Source organism: Notechis scutatus, chromosome 1, assembly GCF_049901735.1.
Source record: "Notechis scutatus isolate UNSWTSFEM ecotype Mainland chromosome 1, rNotScu1.2, whole genome shotgun sequence".
Lineage (NCBI taxonomy): Eukaryota > Metazoa > Chordata > Lepidosauria > Squamata > Elapidae > Notechis > Notechis scutatus.
The window spans coordinates 250,308,401-250,327,282 of NC_142009.1; the positions used below are offsets into that span (position 1 = coordinate 250,308,401).

The 18,882-nt window shown below is 39.2% G+C and overlaps 1 long non-coding RNA gene across 1 annotated transcript; it reads right to left on the reverse strand.

The window, feature by feature from the left end:
* Nucleotides 1–6,521: 6,521 nt before the first annotated feature.
* Nucleotides 6,522–18,654, reverse strand: LOC148133318 (uncharacterized). Its single transcript, XR_015747294.1, has 4 exons — nt 18,420–18,654; nt 17,144–17,286; nt 15,862–15,994; nt 6,522–7,283 (listed from the first exon to the last, which is right to left on the reverse strand). It is a non-coding gene; the product is annotated as an uncharacterized LOC148133318 (long non-coding RNA).
* Between the last annotated feature and the right edge of the window lie 228 nt (nt 18,655–18,882).

Genomic DNA, 18,882 nt, shown 5'->3' on the forward strand with positions numbered 1-18,882 from the left:
GAGCTGCCCAGTTAACTTGAGGTAAAGTGGCCTATAAATTTTATAAATAAAAGTAAGTAAAAGTACAAGATGTGACATCTATTTTTTTTTCTGTTTCTCAAAGAGTACAAACTGTCTAATTTATACTGTGTCTACAAGTGTCCACCAGCCAAAAATGAATATTTGTTTATAGTCAAATGTTTAAAAAAATGTAAAAAGAAATGTGTTTTAACTTGAAGCAACTTGTTAAAGCAGCCATATGTTAATGCAGCTCATTAAAGCAGCTATTTTTCAAGATGGCTGCCCACATAGATGCTGCGGCTGGCCTCTCCTTCTTTCAATAGTTAACATCATTGCTCAGAAGATCATTGGTTGCCCTCTCCCCTCTTTGGAAGAGCTTTATAGCTCCCGCTGCCTTAAGAAAGTTCAAAACATTCTCAAAGATTCATCTCATCCTGGGCACCCTTTTTTTGAACTATTACCATCTGGCAGATGGTACAGAATAATAAAAACAAGCAGAAATCTGGGTTTAGATTGATGCTGTCTGTATTATTCTGTGCTCTAAAATACGTGTTCCAAATAATGTTCAAAGCATGTTCAAACAGAGCCCTGTTTATTGTAGTAAATTATTCTCTCTCCCTAAACCCAGAAACAGATATACTGTATCTTAGGGGTGTCAAACTCCATTTCATTGAGGGCCGCATCAGGATTATATTTGACCTCGGGTGGCCAGGGTGGGCATGGCCAAGGTGGCCCCGTTTTCAGTTGCGATGGCCTCCTGCAGCCCTCCTGCAAGCTCCATTTTCATTGGCAGAGGCACTGTGAGCCGGTTCTTGGCTATTTCCAGGGTGGCCCCGCAGACCAGATCTAAGCACCCCATCCGGCTGCAGGCCTTGAGTTTGACACCCCTGCTGTATCTTATACAAAGTCAAATTTTAATTAAACTTATTTGTTTGCCTATATAGAAGAGCCTGCATTGCTACTGCAATAATGTTACAAGAGTAAAATAAAGTTTTCCATAAGCACATCTAGACTATACAGTGTAATATATTTATTTTTGTACTCTTTGCTCTTTTTTCAGCAACACTACCAAATGTCAGCACCTCTAAGTGGAAAAGTGATGAAAGCAATGCACTGGGAAAACATTCCCAAGATTTTGCTTTGTAAAAAATATATTTAGATGGCTTCTAAAAGCAATTACTCTATTTTATTTTTATTCTAAAAAGAAGCAGAGAAGATCATTGTTTAAGGAATCTATATTTCAAGTATCCACAAAGAAAAGCAAGAGCAGCTGACAGTTGCATATAGTTTTACAGTCTAAGTAAAGCCAACCTGAGTTTTTTTTTTAAATAGATTAAGTGTTTTACACGCTATTGCTTGCCTACGCTGGCCAGCTGAAGGCTTTAAATAATTTAATCCCTAGAGCAACTGCCAGCCCCAACTGGAATATTGAAAGAAGGACTGAATTCAGTTAGGATCCAAACAGGTGCTGCCTCACAATGGTTCCTTAATCTAGACACTGATAGGATTCTTATGATAGCCTTTTCCAGCTCAGTGCCTTCCTGTAACTCTGATAATTCCCATCCAGAGTCCATGAAATGAATGAGAAGGAAAATACAACTGATGCATTTTCAAATCAGCAAGGAACAAATCCAAATACCAGATTAGAATAGAATAATAAGAGTTGGAAGGGACCTTGTAGGTCATCTAAGCAGAAGACCCTATACCATTTCTGACAGATGGCTGTCCAGTCTCTTCTTGAAAGCTTCCAGTGATGAAGCACCCACAACTTCTGAAGGCAAGCTACTCCATTGGTTGATTATTCTCACTGTCAGAAAATTTCGCCTTATTTCTAGGTTGAATCTCCATCAGTTTCCATGCATTATTCCTTGTCTGGCCTACGGGTGCTCTGGAAAATAGATTGACCCCCTTCTCTCTGTGATAACCCCTCAAATATTGGAAAACTACTATCATGTCACCCCTGGTACTTCTCTTCACTAGACTAGCATGCCCAGTTCTTGCAACCGTTCTTCATGTGTTTAACTTCCAGTTCCTTAATCATCTTTGTTGTTCTTCTCTGCACTGTTTCTAGAGTCTCAACATCTTTTTTATAGTATGGTAACAAAAACTGGATGCAGTATTCTAGGTGTGTAGTAAGGCACAAGGCTAGAAACTAGGACAGGGATGGGCAAACTTTTTGGCTCGGGGGCCGCATTGACTTTTAAAATTTGACAGACGGGCTGGGTCAGCACAAGATTTTTTGGGAATCGCACCCCCACCCTTCCCCCCCCTCTTCTCCTCCTTCCCCTCCCCTCGGAGGCCCCCTGAGTCAGGAGTTGCTACCACCGGCGCGGCTCCGCGCGGCTCCAGTCCCGCGTTGCCTCGGGAAGGGAAAGGCAAAAAGGAAGAGCCGCGGCGGTGCTTTGCAACGGGAGCAGCAGCACCGGAGGCTCAGGCTCAGCGGCTCCTGGTTTTGCCTTTTCCTTCCCAAGGCAACGCGGGACTGGAGCCGCACGGAGCTGCGCCGGCGGTAGCAACTCCTGACAGCCCCAGCTGGACACCTGAGCAGAGCCCGGGCGAAACTGCCTGTTGCTGCTGCCGGAGCACTGCCGGGTCGCCTCCTCCAAGCAGCCTGCCCACCCACCGGGCTTCCCCTCTGCCACGCGGCTTGGGGCCAGGCACGAGCGCCCGCAAGTTAAAAGGAAGCCGAAAGTTGCTGGGAAGTTGCTCGGGTGCTGGGAGCAGGCTTTTAAAGTGCCGCCCGAGCAAAGTTTAAGCAGCCCGCCCACCTGCCGGGCAGAACCCTTCCTGCTCCTCGGCGGGAAGACGCTCCAGCCTGCAAACTTTGCCTTTGCAAAGTTTAAGCCTGAAGCCCGAACCCAAGCAACTTCCCAGCAACTTTCGGCTTCCTTTTAACTCGCAGGCGCTCGTGCCTGGTGGAGGGGAAGCCCGGAGCCTCCTCCAAGCAGTCCGCCCGCCCGCCCGCCGGGCTTCCCCTCTGCCACGCGGCTCGGGGCCAGGAGCAAGCGCCCGCGAGTTAAAAGGAAGCTGAAAGTTGCTGGGAAGTTGCTCGGGTGCTGGGAGCAGGCTTTTAAAGTGCCGCCCGAGCAAAGTTTAAGCCTGGAAGCCCCGGAAAAGCGAGCAACTTCCCAGCAACTTTTGGCTTCGTTTTAACTCGCGGGCGCTCGCGCCTCGCCCGAGCCACACGGCAGAGGAGTGCCACTGGGTCGCCTCCTCCAAGCAGCCCGCCTGCCCGCCCGCCCGCCGGGCTTCCCCTCCGCCGTGCGGCTCAGGGCCAGGCGCGAGCGCCCGCGAGTTAAAATGAAGCCGAAAGTTGCTGGAAAGTTGCTTGGGTGCTGGGAGCAGGCTTTTAAAGTGCCGCCCGAGCAAAGTTTAAGCCTGGAAGCCCCGGAAAAAAAAGGGGGATCGGCGGGGACTCACCTTCGGAGAGGTCGCACTCGAAGGTGATTTCGAACTCCCAGCCGAGGCCTTTGCAAATTTCTTTTCTTTCCTACCCCTAGATCGCTCCACACTGTTTTGCAGCTTTGGGGGCCACGCGGCACAGGGCAATACGCCACGCCCAGCGATTTTTTTTCAGGGGCGGGCCGCATTGGACAGACCAGTGGCAGCGATTTTTTTTCAGGGGCGGGCCGCATTGGACAGACCAATGGGCCGGATGTGGCCCGCGGGCCGTAGTTTGCCCACCCCTGAACTAGGAGATGTGAGTTCTAGTCCCACTCTAGGCATGAAAACTGACTAGGTGACTTTAGCCCAATCACTCTTAGCCCAACTCACCTCACATGGTTATTATTGTGGGATAAAAGGAGGAGGAAGGTGTATTGAGTATGTTCACCACTTTGATTTATTTAAAAAAAAATAAAGGCAGAATTTTAAAAAATCTAAAAAAAAATGTGTGCATCTGAGCATGTAAAAAATGCCTTCCATAATCTGAATACTCCTCTTTCCATCTTCCCTCTATTCTTCCCCTTCTTTTTTTCTCTGTCTACATACTGTTCTCAAATTTCTCACTTAACTGCCTGGATTAGAAGTGGCTAATCCCAAGAACAACTGATCACTGATTAGGTTTATTATGAAGTCGGTTAAAGCAGCAACAAAAAAAGTGTAATGCCAATTCTATTTTTAAATGAGAAGAAAGAGAGAGAGAGAGAAAAAGACTTTGTCTATAAATGAGAAGATTTTTGTATTTTTTTGACAAGATTAACTTGCTTGTATCTGGAAACCGTTTATAAATAACTATTAGCCCCATGATGGTGAACCTATGGCACCTGTGCCACCGGTGGCCTGCAGAGCCATTTGTGCCGGCATGCGAGCTGCAGGCAAACTTACCTCACTGTGCATGCATGCGCCTCACAGCTGATTTTCGACTGGTTTGAGGCCTTTTCCGGCCTCCGAAAGACTTGAGGAAGGCTTCTTCAGGCTTTGCAGGCCGAAAACTAGCCCCATTTCATCACTTCCTGTTTTTCCGAAAATACTGGAAGTGACAAAACAGGCCTAGTTTTCAGCCTGCAGAAGCCTTCCTTAAGCCTCTGAGAGGCCGAAAAAGGCCTCAAACTGGCCAAAAATCAGCTGTGAGGCACAGTACAAGTAAGGGTGGGGCAGGGGGGTGGTTGCATGCATGCGTGCATGCATAGGGGGCATGGGGGCACATGCATTGCCTTCTGGGTGCTGGCACGTGAGTACAAGCGTGCAAGTGCATGCACAATTTTTGACACAGGAACCCAAAAAGGTTAGCCACCACTCTTTATCAATATGACAACCAGCTCTTATAATGATGCTTTTATAATTTGAAGACAGCCTCTTATTTTCCTTCTGGGCAACTCCTCCCTATTGAAACAACCAAAATAATTTTTTAATAAAGAGGCTTTGATCAGCAAATATTTTTTTTAGGATTGGCACTAGCTTCTCAAAAATGGTGAATATCCTCTAGGGGACCAAACTTACCACAAGAATTTGGAATGCTTATAAAACTTCTCACAAGCTCACACGGTGCTGATTTAACTAAGCAATTTTTTTTCTCATTTAATTTTCATTTCTCTTAATGTAGAGAGTAAGGAAGATAACATTGACAGATCATCAAAAACACTTACTGAGGCAAAAGGAATGGTCTGTTTTTAAGGTCTTCAGTAAGATAAAATTCGGAAGCAGCTCAGGCAGATACCTCTCTAATTCACTGAAATATAAGGAGGATGGGCTACAACACAATCAGATCTGCAAAGTTTTATTATTATACCCAATTTCAATAAAAGTAGTTTTACCCTTCACGTGAGGTTGCTTTCCTGATCTAGTCTGCCTAGTGGGACTAACATTTATCTTGGTAAATCACAAAATAAGGAGATAGATGTTTTATATTGTTAGTCAAAATATTTTCAATGTCCTTGCTCCAATCACTATTCTGCACTAGGAAATCTTTACCTTGATTCCTAGTCTCTTCCCCTAAATACTACCATCTGGTGGATGCCTTCTCCATGAAAACCCCTACTCTATGGAACACTCTGCCCCAATGTTCGGCAGGCCTTCACCCTATTAGCTTTCCATAAGTCTTTGAACACTTGGCTTTTCCCGCAAGCACTGGAGAAGACCAACACTTTAGGACTTTGATGTGGCAGCAGTTTTTTCTTGTTTTAATTAGTTTGGTTTTATAGTTTTAATGAGATTTTACAGGTTTAGGTCTTTAGGAGCCACCCAGAGTTGGTTGAAAGATGGGCAGCTACAAAAATGTTTTAAATAAATTAATTAAATCCCGCCTTCCATAACTGACAGCCCTAGGGGCTAGAAAGGAATCTATGTTCAGCAACAGCAGAACCCATACATCTGGGTTTAGATGAACAACCTTCAATGAACCTTCTCCCTTCCCTTTCTTCTGGAATAGGGAAAACTGTACCCACAGCCACCAGTTATATGTCCTTTCTTGCTTAGGAGAAAAAGCATTGCAGTTCTGCCATAACAGCCATCAACTAGACATGCTGGTATACTTAAAATGACTTATTTCATCCACCTAAGCCACTTTGGATGGTTTTTCATAAGAGCAGATGTCAGATCTAAGGCTTTTTTCATGGCAACATTTGTCACTGTGCCAAGCCTTCAGACCACCAACCATCTGTTCCCTCCTCTCTAGTACCCAAAGAGGCTTTTGGATACAGTATCGTTGGGCTTTAAACAGAAGTGCCCTATATCAAAGACTTGAATTCTTCCATTCTGTGAAAGTTGATTTCTTCTCTAAAATGGGTCTTTTCATTCGTTCTTGTGCTGCTCTCTTCTCTCCCCCAGAACAGCTTTTTTTAATTTCTGACAAGAGGCCAACAATTCATAGCATATTTTGGGGAAGCTCAGTTTCAACTGTGGGATATAAACCTCCATCTATCATCTGCTTACTTTCCACAGTCAGATAGAAACGAAGAAGAGAAATGTCACCATGAAGCAATAAGTTACCGGGACACATAACCTAGTTTCTTTTTTAATTTTTATTGGTTTTTAAGATGAACATAGATAAACAAAACATAAAAACATCAAGCCATCTTCCATATATATACATAGTGTGCCGGTTGGTTTACAAATTGTTTTGTGCTTCCATTTCATAGTTTTCAATTACAATTACATTGTATATATTCTCATATTTTCAATCAAGTATTAAATATATTAATATCATTGTTAATCAATCATTTGACTATACTTTTCTTCATTCATGTTTTACGAAATAATCATATTTTACTTAAATTGTTTTGTGACAGTTCATATTATCATCTCAAATCTATCCTACAATCATTTTGTAGATGTAATAAGAAAAGAATACATCTTTATATATTTATTATTTTCTAAGAATCTACATATTTCATTACCATGTTTTATTTTCTAACCATTGATAGAATAGATCCCAGATTTTATAAAATTGTTTATCATCTTGTTCTCTGATTTCAGATGTCAATCTACTCATTTCAGCACATTCCAATATTTTCTTAATGATTTCCTCCTGTGATGGTATTTTCTCATTTTTCCAATTTTTTAGCAAATACAATCCTAGCCGCTGTTAATACATTTACAATCAGATATTTCAATTCTTTACTATATATTTCAGGTAAAATTCCCAATAAAAATATCTCTGGTTTCAAATCTATGTGCTTTTTTGTCATTTTTTCCCACCATGTGTGGATTTTAGTCAAATATTTTTAGCATCCGCACAAGTCCACTACATATGGTAATATGAGCCAGGTGTCTGATGACATTTCCAACATTTTTCCGATTTGTTCTTGAACATTCTTGCTATTCTTGTCGGGGTAAAATGCCACCTGTAAAAAAAACATCTTATACAAATTTTCTTTATATGCTGTTGACATTGTCATTTTATAATTTTGAAACCACAACTTTTGCCATTTCTCTAGATCAATCCCATATCCAAAATTCTTCCCCCAAGCAATCATTGTTTCTTTAACTTGTTCTTCTTCTAGTTTAATTTCTAATAAATATCCGTACAATTTTTGAATCACCTTTTCATCAGTACCTGTCAAAATCTTATCTAAATCAGTCAGTTTATCATAGAATCCTTCTGTTTTAGAGTCTTTATCATACCTTGAATGTATTTGCGCAAATGAAAACCAATTCATCTTTATACCTTGTTCCTCTAATTTTTGTATAGATTTAAGTTCACCCTTTTCATTCAATATTTCACCATATCTAACTGTTTGTTCCTTTTTATATATTATAGGATAAGAAAATGCTTTAATAGTTGATAGCCAGACTGGAATTTTCAAATCGCATTGTCTTTTAGTCTTCTCCCAGTTTAACCACAGAGACTCCCGTATATAATGTCTTCTAAAATACCCCTGTGATTTAGTTTCTTTATACCATAGAAAAGCATGCCACCTCAACAAAAGATCATGTCCTTCTAATGTCAACAATCTAGTGTTTCTTAATGTTATCCATTCCTTAACCCACATCAAATTTATAGCTTGGTAATATAACTCCCAATTAGGCAAACCAAATCCTCTTCTTATTCTAGCATCTTGAAAAAGCTTTAGCTTTATTCTCACTTTCTTTCCTTGCCATATATATTTCAACACAGTTTTATTTAAATCTTCAAAGTAATCTTTTCCAAGCCTAATTGGAATTGTTTGAAACAAATATAAAATTCTGGATAGTATATTCATCTTGATTGTTGATATTCTCCCTATTAATGACAGTTGTAAATTTTCCCATTTCGCCAAATCTAATGCTATCTGCTGCTTAAGTTTGATATAATTATTCTCTTTTAGTGTACTGCATCTTGCTGTCAAATGTATCCCCAAATACTTAATCTTATTTGTGACCTGAATTTTCAATAAATCCGCCAGTTCTTCCTTTTGTCTTGATAGCATATTCTTTGTCAAGATATTTGTCTTATCTTTGTTTATTTTCAAACCAGCCACTTTTCCATATGCCTCTATCTTTTCTATCAATTTTGATGCTGTTTCTAGTGGGTCTTCTAAAATGAAAACCAGATCATCTGCAAATGCTTGCAACTTAAATTCCTGTTTAATTTTCATCCCTTTTATATCCTTTTCTTTTCTAATATTTCTGTTTAGCACTTCCAAGGTTAACACAAACAACAGAGGTGATAGTGGGCACTCTTGTCTTGTTCCTTTTCTTATATCAATAGAGTCTGTCAGTTCTCCCTCTATCATTACCTTTGCCGTTTGCTTATGATATATACCTTCTATTGCTTGAATAAATTTTTTAGCAAAGCCCATCTGTTCCAGTTGTAATAACATGAATCGCCAATTCACATTATCAAATGCCTTCTGTGCATCTAGAAATATCAAAGCCATTTGTTTTCAGGGTATGCCTCGTAGTATTCCAAAGTGTCCAAGATTACTCTCACATTATCTTTAATTTGTCTCTTTGGCAGAAATCCATTTTGATCAGGATGGATAAAATTGTTTAAGTATTTTTTAAGTCTTTCTGCCAATATTGAAGCAAAAATTTTATAATCTGTGTTTAGTAAGGAAATTGGTCTATAGTTCTTGATTTGTAATGAATCGGCCTCCTCTTTTGCGACGAGTGTAATATAAGCTTCTGACCATGATTTAGGTATCCTCTTCTTTAACATAACTTCATTCATAACTTCTAGCAATGGAAGGCTCAACGATTCTTGTAGTGTTTTATAAAATTCTGCCGGAAGTCCATCTGGGCCTGGTGCCTTTCCATTATTTTGCTTCTTGAGTGCTTCAGTTAACTCCATCATTGTCATATTGCTTTCTAACATTGTTTCAATCGCTTTAGGTATCTGGGGTAAATTAGCATTCTGCAAATACTGTTTAACTCTTTCCTCATCAATATTCTCTTGTGTGTATAGTTTCCCATAATAGTCTCGTATGATTTCCTTGTTCTCTTTACTACCATAGCAAACTTGGCCTTGGTCATCTATTAATTGCAATATTTTCCTTGATTCTTTCTCCTTTCTCAATTTATATGCTAACCATCTACCTGGTTTATTTGCATCTTCAAAATAGTTCTGTTTAGCACCTCTGATTTTCTGTGCTAATTCTTCTTTTTCTATTAGACCCATTTTATGTTTGATTATATCCATTTTTAACTTAATGTCCTTTTTCTGTGGCATTTTCTGTAGCTCTTTTTCAAGTCCTTTATACTCATCCTCTGATGCCTTAGAGGCTAGTCTTTTCATGGTATTTCTTTTCCTTGTATAGTCTATTACAGTGATGGCTAACCTTTTCAGCTTGGTGTGTCGAAAATCGGGAAAAAGTGTAGCCTTCCTCGGGTCGTGTGTCACTTCAAGAAATATCAATAATTTGGTTTATGACGGTCTGGGCTGGGGTGATCACACAGGGCTGTGAAACTCGTCTCCCTGGTCTCAGGGCTGCAGGTGCAGGATGTGGAGATCGGAAGGCCACCTTAGAGGGCTGTGAACCTCATGGATCTCCTTTCCTCCTGTAGCGTTCCTGAGGTAATGAAACTGACAAACCTCAGTTTATGGCGGTTAAAACTGGTTCTCTGCTGCAAAGATCTTGCGGCAGCGGTGACACCACGCTTCCACGCAACAAGCAGGGAGCAGGGATTGGAGCAGAGCACAGGCAGCCTCTAAATGTGCAGGTTTTCCCCACACCAACAGGCGTGTCAGTCAAAGTGCCTCGCGTGTCATAGGTTAGCCATCACTGGTCTATTATCAAGCCTCTGGCATATGCCTTCATTGTATCCCATACATTCTGGATTGATGTATCTTCTTTTTTGTTTTCTCTAAAGAAGAAAGCCAGTTCTTTCTTCATCCACTGTGTGAAGTCTTTTTCCTTTAATATAGTATTATTTAATGTCCATCTAGATCTTCTTCTTTGTCCTTTCCATTTAACTGTCATTGGATTGTGATCTGCCCAAGTACTTGTTTCAATATTTATTTCTTGAATATTAGCTAACAATTCTGTTGACATCCATATCATATCTATTCTGGACCATGATAAATCTCTATTTGAGTAGAAGGTATATAGTTTAGTTTTAGCATTTCTTTCTCTCCATGTATCTTTTAAATTTATTTCATCTACCATTTTAAAAAAAGATTTAGGGAGAGTCTTTCGGTTTTGCTTTGTTATTTTCTGTGTTGTATAGTCGTTTATTATCTACAATTCCATTAAAATCTCCCATCATAACTATATTAGCATAGTCCAGTTCAATTATTTTCATGTGTAATTTTTTATAAAATTCTTCTTGATTGTCATTCGAAGCATAGATTGCAATCAGGAGTGTTTTCATGTTATTGTCCATTATTTCCACCATTAGTGTTCTTCCATCGTCATCAGTATAGATCAATTTCACTGGGATAATATCTTTAATGTATAAAACCACTCCTCTTTTCTTGCATTGTGTTAAAGAAGTAAATATTTTCCCTAATTTTGGCTGTATCAACAGTTGTTCATGTTGCTTTTTGATATGTACTTCTTGTAGGCAGATTATATCAAATTTTAATTTCTCTAATTTATGGAAGGTTTTCCTTCTTTTAACAGCTGAGTTAAGTCCATTTATATTAATTGTAATCAGTTTTTTCTCTTCCATGATTATATTTTGTAGTTAGGTTTAGCAGCTCTCGTAGATCTTGGTTTACATTGTTCTTTGGCTTCCACCTTTCCACCTACTGCACCTTCTTCTTTTTCAGTCCCCATTTGGTCCTCTTGGAATTCAATTAGTGAGATTCTTTTTCTGCCTCTTCCTCTCTCCTTCCAAAAAATTCTGCGTAGAATAATTCTGCTTTCTCAATTGAATCAATTCTATGTCTCTGTTCTTGCCATGTAAACATTAGTCCTTCTGGAATCAGCCATCTATAATTCACCTCTTTTTTTCAATAACATTTTAGTCAGGAATCGGTATTCTCTTCTCACACTCTTCTGGGTACTTGTTTCAGGACCACAATCTCCTTGTCTTTATATTTCAGTGTTTTCTCTCTTGCCACTTGCAATATTTGCGTTTTAATAGCTTTCTTTGTAAATCTGATGTGAACTTCTCTTGGTAAGCTATTTCTCATTGCATATCTTGTGAAGACTTGATAAACCTCACCTATTCCATCCATCATTTTCTCTTTAGTTATTTCCAAAGCTTCAGCCAAAATTTCTATCATTATCTCAGCTAGGTTTTGTCCCTTTTCTTATTCTATGTTTTGGAATCTGAGATAGAATTCTGATCTGTCCATCTCCCATCTCAGCATCCCACTTTTATCTTGTTCAACCAGAGTTAATCTGCTATCAATGTCTCCAATCTTCTTATCTCTTTGTTTATCTTCTTCTTCAATTTTTTGGAATCTCTCATCATACTTCATCATCATTTGTTGAATGTTCTCCACTTTTCATCAGTTTTCCCTGTTCTTTGTTCAATGTTCTCTGTTCTTTGTTCAATATTCTGTTCTTATTTGAATATTTTGAATTCCTTGCATAATCATCTGCAGTGTCACTTTTTCCTGTTCCTTTTCTTGCTGTAACATTGTCTGTATTGAACGTTGTCCTCCAGATGGGGAAGAGGAAGAAGCAGAAGTTGAGGAACCAGGGGCTGTTAGATTCCTACTCATTTCAAAGAATTCAAAATCTTCAGGTTCTTCTAGACCTTAATCCACTTGTGAAATAACCAATTGAAATTCCAAATAAAAATAGTACGAAAAAAGAAACCAAATAGTAGTAGTAGTAGTAGTAGTAGTAGTAGTAGTAGTAGTAGTAGTAATAATAATAATAATAATAATAATAATAATAATAATAATAATAATAATAATAATAATAATGATGATGATGTCTTCAGGTTCTTGTGTACCTTAATCCAATCGATTGGCTAGATAGCAGTAAAAACTCAAAAATGGAAGAAAAAAGCATAAACACACAAAAAAGGAAAAATTGTTAAATCCTGAAAAAGGCAGAAAAGTAAAAGGTAAAAAACTAAAAAGGAGAAAAAAAAAGTTCTTCAGGTTCTTCAACACCTTAATCCAATTAAGAGGTCTCAGGTATAAAAGGATGCATAAGAAAAAAAAGAAAGCCACAAAAAAAAAACACCAATATGTAAGGTAAATAGAGAAAAAAATACAGGGGAGGGAGAGAGAAAAAAGAAAAGAGGCTCCTCCCTTAAAAATTAAGGAAAGAAATCATTAATACTAAAGCTTTTCCTTTAAAATAAAATGTAAACATAAAAATTTGACTTCAAAAGACAAAAAGAAAGACAAAAATCAAGTTCCAAAAGGCCAAAAATCCAAATAGCTATTACGAAAAGTAAATTAGTAAGGAGGGGGTTTGTTAAAGTAGGAAATAGCGCAGTTTAAAAAATAAAATAAAAAGAGCACACTGCACCTTGTTTGATTGTCCAAGGCTTTTGTTAAAACTTATAACTCTCTTCTCCAGAGTCTTATCACCTTTGTTTTTCTATAAGCTTCAACACCAGACTCCAGCTGTTGATAGAAACCCAGAAGAGCACCTGCAATAATACTCTCCCATGCTCTTCCCTCTATCTTATCAAACAGGCAATGTCCTTGAAAAGAAGTCTCAGTTCTTTCTCAGCTTTGTCTGGTCAAGAACAAAAAAATATTTCCAAGCCTCTAGTTGGCAGTGTTACAAAGTTTCTTTTGCTTTCACTTTCCCCCTCCTTTTCCAAACAAAATATAATGAAAATTAATTAAAAAGGGGAAAAGATATTTAAAAAGATGACTAAAAGGGAGTCTCTAGCCTAAAATATTATAAAGTCAAAAAGGAGAGAAAGAATAGGTGGAAGAAGAAAAAAACCAGTCCAGTTTCAAAATATAAAATCATGTATAGAAAATCCAGCAATGAGAAGAAAAAAAAATTACTTTGACATTCCTGTTTAAAATCGCCGCTTAATCACTTCTGTCAAAACTTTTACAGATTCTTTCTTTTCCTTAGGGTGTCCTTTCAAATCTTAAAATAAAAAGTTCTCACCAAACCGGCACACTTTCTCTTTCCATTCTTTCATTTCAGAGCTGTCCCAACTTCAGCAGCTTTAATGGCTGCCTCTTTGCCGCTGGCAAAAAGAGCTTCTCCTGGATCTACCAGGGACTTTGCGGTATCCCTGGGATCAACAGGATGCGCTCTTTACATTCACCGTCTCTTCGGGACGGTTTAGATCCGATTGGATCGTCCAGGAGCAAAGATATCGGTAGCGATCTCAGACCTCCAAGATCGCATGCCATATCGTCGCGATGCCAGCTCCGCCCTCCCCCATCGAAATTGTTGAATAGCACATAACTTGGTTTCTGACTATGACTGAATTTTCTTATAAGATCATGTCTCAAGTCAGGTATCATCATTTCAGGCCATCATCACCACCACTCATGCCTGCTGACAGTTTTTCAGTTTTTCCCTGTTCCACAGACCTCCAGATATTCCAAGATATTATATTGTCTCTCCTCAAGGATCAAACAGGATTGTACAATGGCTTCCTACAAACACTGCTACAAACTGTATATCTGTATATAACAGTGATGGCTAACCTATGACACGCGTGTCACTCGTGACACGCCGAGGCACTTTGACTGACACACCTGTTGGTGTGGGGAAAACTTGCACATTTAGAGGCTGCTTGTGCTCTGCTCCAATCCCTGCTCCCTGCTTGTTGCGTGGTGTCACTGCTGCCGCAAGATCTTTGCAGCAGAGAACCAGTTTTAACCGCCATAAACTGAGGTTTGTCAGTTTCATTACCTCAGGAACGCTACAGGAGGAAAGGAGATCCATGAGGTTCACAGCCCTCTAAGGTGGCCTTCCGATCCCCACATCCTGCACCTGCAGCCCTGAGACCAGGGTTCACAGCCCTGTGTGATCACCCCAGCCCAGTCCGTCATAAACCAAATTATTGATATTTCTTGAAGTGACACACGACCCGAGGAAGGCTACACTTTTTCCCGATTTTCGACACACCAAGCTGAAAAGGTTAGCCATCACTGGTATATAAGGATTGTACCATGGCCTCCTACAACCACACTGCTGACCATGCTTATGATGTTGGAGTTCATTTATGGCTCCCTACTAACATATTTGGACCACTTTGTTATGTGGGAATAGAGAGGTTTATTGTGTGTCTCAATTGCTAAATGTCACTATATGATCCTTCCAATTATTAATTCAGAAGGGTAGGAGAAGCAGCCTAGAATCCTAATTTCCACTGCAGCAGGTTGAGAGCTGAACTATGGAGTAAATTTATGGAGACCTGTAATTTATTCCCAAGCCTGTATATAAATTTTGACATAATTGTACTCTCACTTTATTTTTTATGAATAACAAAGATTTTCAAACACACAATCTTACAATATTTACAAAATAATACAGAAGTAAATTAAAGCTTGATCTGTGCTAGGGCTTATTTCCAGACTCTTCAGTTAACACAACTGTATCTTAGAATTTATTGAACACCACAATCTATGTACAGAATAAATACTTTTTTTTTAATCACTGAGGCTTAAATCCTAACCCTAATCCTTTTAGTTCCTTGAATGAACATTAATTGGAAATACCTGGACAATTCCAATAAGCTCTGAATGTTTTTCTCTGGCATAGTGCTCTTGAGGTTTCTTTTTATACAGATAGTTTCCATGAACACCATCTTTGATGTGCAATGTCATGTTTTACTTTAGATTACTGATAAAACTTCAACATTATTTTCCAATCTGATCCTTTGGTCTTTCATTATTGATAGCAACCTGGTCCAATTAATAAAAGAAAAGCTTCAATCCCACTTTCCCAGGTATGGAAAAGTGAGAAATCAATTTCAACTACTGGAAAATGCCTTTGTGTAACATCCACACTTAATACTTGCTATTCTTTCTAAGACCATGGTTTATTCTGGTGTGTGCTAATTACCTATGATATTTTGGTCTACTGGTTATCTATAAAGGTGGCCTGTTGACCTATTGTACTATAAATGACTCTTTTATTTCTTTTCAAATCAGGATTTCTCTACTTAAGAAATATTTTAGACTGTCCACTTCTGCTTTATCAGTCCTGGCAACTACACCTACATAGTTAATAAGCTTTATCAATATAAAGATTTTATATCCAGTAATCCACCAATCTGTTTTCCAATTGACATAAGAGAAGGAGAAAGTCTACTGCATTTGATACAGGGGTCGGCTTCAAAAAATTTAGCAACGGGTTCTCTGCCCGGTTGCTGGGTGGGCATGGCCATGATGGGCGTGGCCTAGTCAGCCTCCTGCACCATGGCCGGGGGGCATTTTTGCCTTCCCTGGGGTCCGGAGGCTTTCCTTGAACCTCCAGGAGGGTGAAAATGGCCTCCCTGGGCTCCGGAGGATCTCTGGAAGCTAGAAATAGGCCCATTTCCAGCCTTCCCGGACTTCTGGGAGATCTGTTTTTTGCCCTCCCTGAGCCTCCATACGCACCCTGCACTTACCTGTATCCAAAACAGGCTGCATGGGGATGAGGGGGGGAAGGGCCAGCCAGGAGTGGGATTTTGGAGTTCTCCGTACTGTGTAGAATCTTAGCTAGAGAGTCTCCCAATCCCCTGTGAACCCAGTAGTCCATCCCTGATTTGACAGCAATGAGAAGCATAAGATGAGCAAGGTTCTCACACTGCACTAGACCAATTTAGTACAATATATTTCATCACAAAGCTGTAGGTCTGCCAATTGCATAATTTACCTCTGCCCTCAGACTCTTCAGCAACTGAATAAATATGACTTTGGGAATGGATGACCTACTACAGAAAAGCAGGGTCAGTAGCAAGATAACACATAATACACACTTGTGGGCATTACTCATCCCATTCTGGGGCTATTGGGAATGAGTTCTATTTAGTATGAGGTTGGCCTCATTTTTCCATTAGGTGCTTCATGTTACACATTTCATAATCTTTGCTAAAAGCCATGTCTTCTGGCTTTATCATTTGGAAAGCATTCTCCAAGCGCTCACAGAAAATGTGAGCTCTCACAGATCTAGGTGCTGTAGGAATGAATTATTAGAGTACAAAGTGTAATCTGGAAAGAATCCAAGATCGGTGATGTAGTTTTGCAGGCTTGTTTACAAAAACTAAGGCTCAGGTTTGAGGATTCTGAACAGACATAAAAGTTATTTGAGTACTGAATTTGAAACCCAAAGAATGTGGGCCATTTTTGGCAGCAGGAAACAAGTAGGCCAGAGGCTCCAACACTGACAAGTATGCTGAACAGGAAAGGACATATAAAAATAAATAATTGTTTTCATTGCTAGGAAGGAAAGAGACTGGGAAAACTAGACAAGAGAACACATAAACTGAAACCAAAAATTTTCCACTGGGAAATAAGTCCCTGGGTGCAGTATTAAAACAGTTTTTCTTTGAAAAAGTTATCACTGCCAGGGTGATGGCAGTTTGTTTATTAATCACATTTGTAAGAGCACTGCGATCCCAAAAAACTGTCAATGGTTCACAAGATTAAATCTTGTGATGGGGCTGGGATGTTCGAGGTTCCAACTCTCAAATGGTATCAACTGGATCCAGGAGATGCGTTTTCTCTGTTGCCATACCTGCTGTATGAAATCCATCCCCTAGATCTCATTAGATTCCCAGGTAGAACGAATGTGAAGTCATGTAAGCTAGGTAGTCCTTCTGCAGAGTTCTAAAGGATGTTCACTTTAAGAACAAGTTTCCTCCCTCTCCTTCCTTCCCCAATCAAACAAGTAAAAACAAGCAGATTTACCTAAAAGAGTTTTCTTTGTACTGGCAGATCCACAAAGATCACAGTCTAATCATATCTTTTAGTGGGAGCAATTTCTCCATTTTTCTGTCCCACAGCCATCTCAGTGTGAGCCTATTCCAGCACTGCCAACACATATCTCTTCTCTACAAGGTAATCATGTTAAACATTAAAACCCAGCTCATTTTTTTTCTCAAAAGCCTTTGGAACAGCCTCTTAGTGCTAGACCCTAACTAGACTGAAGATGGTGTTATCTAAGGTAATTACGTATTTTTCCATTTATTCCTGCTTCTATTCCCCTCCTTTTCATCAACTTTCCTTGCAGGTATTTTTAGACTGCAAGTCTCTTGAATAAGGACCTATCAAGCCTGTTATTTGGAAAGCACAGCATACAGATGAAGAGTAAAGTACATAGTTGGTGCTTGAATGCACACTCCTTACCTTGATGCCTCTACAGCCTCACCTCCCCTACTTTGTTGAAATGGGACAACCCTGACCTTCAGTTATCTTAATTGCCATTTTGGAAAGGCAATTAACACAAAACATTATAATGCCTGCAAGGAATAGGTCCGCTGAGATACTGCTATACCCAAATAAAAGCAAATTTGTTTAGCAAATTACACCCAAAATCTAAGCATATAGCCTTCCCCCAAATATATCCCTATAGCTACTAGGAGCGAAGATTAACTCTAATATGCCTTTCTTACCACAGTGTAAATATACAACTCAGAGTAAAACCATAGTTCTTGCCTGAGTGTCTGAAACAAATGTGCATGATATATGAAGGTGGAAAATCTATGAAAATGACTTGATAGAAACCACTGCTCTCACCTGGAAATCTGAATTGAAGGTCAAAGTAATACCTACAGTAGAATTTTTTAACTTGAAAGTTATTGTTGAAGAAGCTACAGTATTAATATTTTCCTTCCTGATCTATTGTAAGTCATACTTACCTATCCAATCTGTTCTTCACATTGCAAATATGTATTTTATTTTTGTTCATAAAAAAAGAGAACAAGAAGAAAGAAATTAAGTCTAAAAGTAGCTTTGCTTCCCATCATTGTTTTTTTGCAATTTTCCTCAAACTATCTTTAGACATGTTAGACTGGCTATTTGATACTCTAGCCAACTACTTTTTAGCTTGGTATGTTTTGCAAGCCCAACCAGTATGATTTGTTCATTGTCCAATGAGTGTATGAAGTTTTGTGCTAAAGAAAAAAAAAAAATCAAAATTGGATGTAATGGGCACACAGGCTCAAAGAAACTTTTTCATACTTACCAAGCAAACAGGTATTATACTATGGTATTTCCCACAGTCATTATTTTTGTCTCTTTCTGTGTGTGTCTCTTTGAAGTAGAAGAAGGATGCGAACAAATAAGGCTTCCAGAGTTTGCAGTTGCTTCCAAAGTTGTTACTTAGACAAATCTTCCATGTACAGCACACTGAATGCCTGGTGTTTGTTGCCTATTAAGATACTCACTAAACTGGTAGCTTCTCAATCTAGCAACCTTATTAATCTTTTTCCAGGCTTGTTATAAAATTAGCAAAGACACATTTTTGAATTAGCCTTCCAACTTGAGTGTTAGCTCCAATGACTCATTTGAAAATACTATAAGTAGGACAAAAGGAATCTTAGGCACTTCACTGTAAATAGTAATTTTAGAGGTTACAAAAAATATCCTGTCTCGTTTCAGCAGCAAAGAAAGACACCTCTGTGTACATGTTCAGTTTTAAAAATAAA